This window comes from Lactuca virosa, chromosome 5 (assembly GCF_052849685.1).
Source record: "Lactuca virosa cultivar CGN04683 chromosome 5, Lactuca_virosa_CGN04683_v6, whole genome shotgun sequence".
NCBI classification, from domain to species: Eukaryota; Viridiplantae; Streptophyta; class Magnoliopsida; order Asterales; family Asteraceae; genus Lactuca; species Lactuca virosa.
The window spans coordinates 210,053,959-210,058,106 of NC_136430.1; positions in this window are offsets into that span (position 1 = coordinate 210,053,959).

Here is a 4,148-nt window from a genome sequence, read left to right on the forward strand (position 1 = left end):
AAATCGGCTGTTCCCGTTCTATGGACTGTGTCGATGCATTTAATCCTTTAAGGATTATTAGGGAAGCATGGTGGTACTGACACCATGAGTAAGGACTGGTTGTACGTCCTGTACAACATCTACTCTACACAAAGCAATGTTGTTGATCTGACAAAAGTGTTATGGAAAAAATTTCGGAAGTTTGCCATCAAAAGGAAGCCAAACGAGATATCGAGTCCGAGATGCTGGGCTATGACACTTCAACAAATGTATGAATAAAGAAGAGAAGCCATCCCCATCAATTTCGATCCTAAAGAGGTATATCTTTCTTTTAAGGCCACTAGAACTTATAGGCTTTCGAACCAAACAGCCTTCATACTTATTCGTCGCTTGCCGGAAAACATGTTGGCAACAGTTCCATCCGAATCTATCTATATTAAACACCATATAGAGACTTCGATTGTGTATGACCCAACACAATCTGCCCCAGTCTCGGATGAGCAGCCCTAAAATGCGAACAAACCAGTTTCCACTGGTGGCTGAAAGTAGAAGATGGCGAAACGAAAAATATCACCCCCTAAAGCTCAAGCCAAAAAGAGAACCAAATTTAGTGGTTCCTCTCAAAAGGAATCACATGTTGACATTGTTGGGTTTTGAGCATTCTAACACTTCCTAAGTGTACATGCAACCCTATTAAACCTTGGATCTATGTTTGTCTAAGATACATGCAAAATATTATTTTCCAAGGTTTATAACCTATCTAGCATGCAAAATATTAGTTCTGACCGGGCCCGGTACATGGGTCAACACAAAATCATATGATAGAACTTAACAGATAAACTTCGACTCATATGCTTGTTCTACTACTTATTGAATTGTACACAAAGGCACGTTTTATAACATCAAGTTACTGATGCGTTTACGTGCAATCAATGCACAACCAATTCATAGGTAACAACTCATATCTCTAGGTTTGAAGACTTATATGATATTATCGTCTCACGATCACTCGAGATAAATTCCATGAAGTGATACAAGTGAGCGTGGGTTTACTCCAATACTCATAACTTATGAGTACTCATGAATGTTGTAGCAACCATTGCTATGGCTAAACACCTTTAGTCATCTACAATCCCAATTCATGACAATCTTGATTCATACCTACTTCCGACGTATGACCGATTGTGGAGGTTTGAATAAATTAATTATTCTGGAAGTCAAAACATGCAAAACTGAAACAATAGTAAATAATTGACAATGATAGCAACACTTTACTCATAAATAAATCACAAATTTTATTCGTCATCAAACGTCGATTACATTTTACAAGTTTCAGAAAAGGCTATCTAATCTGTAAAACTAATATCGTCCCTCAGCCCGATGCGCCTCGCATGCTGCAAATGCTTCACCCTCGTCAGTCCCTTCGTAAGGGGATCCGCAGGGTTCTCATCTGACGATACCCTCTTTGCCACGAGGAGTCCCTCTTCTATCTTGTGTCTTATGAAGTGATATTTTTTGTCAATGTGTCGGGATCTGCCATGATCTCTTGGTTCCTTGGCTAAGGCAACCGCACTATTGCTGTCACAGAAAATCTCCATAGGCTCCTTAATAGCTGGTACAACTCCAAGGTCTCTGATGAAGTTCCTCAGCCATATCGCCTCCTTTGCCGCTTCACTCGCTGCTATGTACTCTGATTCACAAGTCGAATCAGCTACAGTCTCCTGTTTGGAACTCTTCCAAGTGATTGCCCCTCCATTTAAGGTAAAGACCCAGCCCGACTGAGAGCGGAAGTTATCCCTATCAGTCTGAAAGCTAGCATCACTATACCCTACTACTCTCAAGTCATCACTCCCACCAAGGGTAAGGATCCAATCCTTAGTCCTCCGCAGGTACTTGAGAATATTCTTTACCGCAGTCCAATGAGCCTTGCCAGGGTTCCCCTGATAGCTGCTGACCATGTTCAAAGCGAAGGCCACATCAGGACGGGTACAAGTCATAGCATACATGATCGAACCAACAGTGGAAGCATAAGGTAATCGACTCATCTCAGCTATCTCATCTTATGTACTCGGGCTCTGAGCCTTGCTCAGTTTGGCATTGCTTTGGATCGATAATTCTCCTTTTTTGGAATTCTGCATGTTGAACCTTTTCAACACCTTATCCAAGTAGGTACTCTGACTAAGTCCAATTAGTCTTTTACTCCTTTCTCTTAATATCCTTATCCATAGGATATAGGTAGCTTCTCCAAGGTCCTTCATAGCAAAGCACTTCCCAAGCCAGGACTTAACCTCCTGCAAGGTTGGGATGTCATTTCCTATGAGTAGTATGTCATCCACATACAGTACCAAAAAGCTAACTACACTCCCACTAGCTCTGACATACACGCAGGCCTCATCTTCACTTCTTGAGAAACCAAACTCTTTGACCTTCTCATCGAAACAAAGATTCCAACTTCGAGATGCTTGTTTCAATCCATAAATGGATTTCTCAAGCTTGCACACTCTATTGGGGTACTCTGTACTGACAAAGCCTTCTGGCTGATTCATGTAAACATCCTCAGCCAACTTTCCGTTAAGGAAAGCGGTTTTGACATCCATTTCCCATATTTCATAATCATGAAATGCAGCAATGGCTAGCATAACCCTAGTAGACTTAATCTTTGCTACTGGTGAAAAGGTTTCATCATAATCAATACCCTGAGTCTGAGTAAAACCCTTCGCAACCAGTCGAGCCTTATAAGTGTGCACCTTCCCATCCATGTCGGTCTTCTTCTTGAAGATCCATTTGCACCCGACTGTCTTACGGCCTGGTACATTGTCAACCAAGTTCCAAACTTGATTGTCATACATGGATTATATCTCGTTGTCCATAGCCTCCTTCCATTTAGCAGACTCTGGGCCTGCCATGGCTTCCTTAACACTGTTAGGTTCATCCAGATTTACCAGTGTACTGTCACTGATAAATGTATCACCTTCCGTAGTAATATGAAATCCATAATAAAACTCAGGTGTGTTCCTAACCCTTGTGGAACGCCTCGGAAGTACAGACTCGTCAGCTGGATCAACAGGAATTTCCTCCTCAAGTTGATTGCTAGTGTCTGAGGTTCCTTCACCAATTGATTCTTGAATTTCTTCAAGGTCAATTTGCCTCCCACTGTCTCCTTGGTTTATAAATTCTCTCTCTAGAAAGACCCCTCTCCTAGCCACAAAGACCACATTCTCACTGAGTCTGTAGAAGAGGTAACCAAAGGATTTTTGCGGGTAGCCGATGAAAATACACCTTTCACTTCGAGGTTCGAGCTTGTCATGAGTTTCGCGCCTCACGAAAGCCTCGCAACCCCAAATCTTGATATGGTCCAAATTGGGAACTTTCCCACTCCACATTTCATGAGGTGTTTTGGCAACCTTCTTTGTAGGGACTAGATTAAGGATGTGGGCGGCAGTCTCTAAGGCATACCCCCAAAAAGAGATTGGTAGCGAAGCTCGACTCATCATAGAGCGAACCATGTCCAACAAAGTTCGATTGCGCCTCTCAGCTACACCATTCAGCTGTGGTGTTCTGGGAGGTGTCAATTGTGAGACAATCCCACACTCCTTAAGATAGTCGAGGAACTCAGTACTAAGATACTCACCACCTCGATCGGATCGAAACATCTTAATGTTCCTGCCCAATTGATTTTCTACTTCCTGTTTAAACTCTTTAAACCTTTCAAAAGTTTCTGACTTATGTCTGATTAAGTAGACATAACCATATCTACTAAAATCATCAATAAAAGTCACATAATAGCGATTAGCATCCCTTGTGGCGGTTTTGAATGGTCCACATACATCAGTATGTATAAGGTCCAACAAACCCTCACCCCTTGCACAAGTAACAGTGAAGGGTGATTTTGTCATTTTTCCAAGTAGACAAGACTCACAACTATCATCCGACTTCAGGTCGAACGACTCCAAGACTCCATCCTTTTGGAGCTGGCCTATGCGTTTCTTGCTTACATGTCCAAGACGACAATGCCACAAAGATGCTTTATCCAAGCTAGTAGAAGAATCAATACATAATACATTATTTCCTAAATTATCTACAACCGATACAGCTTCATACACACCATCACAAGGTAATGCTTTAAAATAAAGAACATTATTAAAGAAAGCATTAATACTACCAACTTC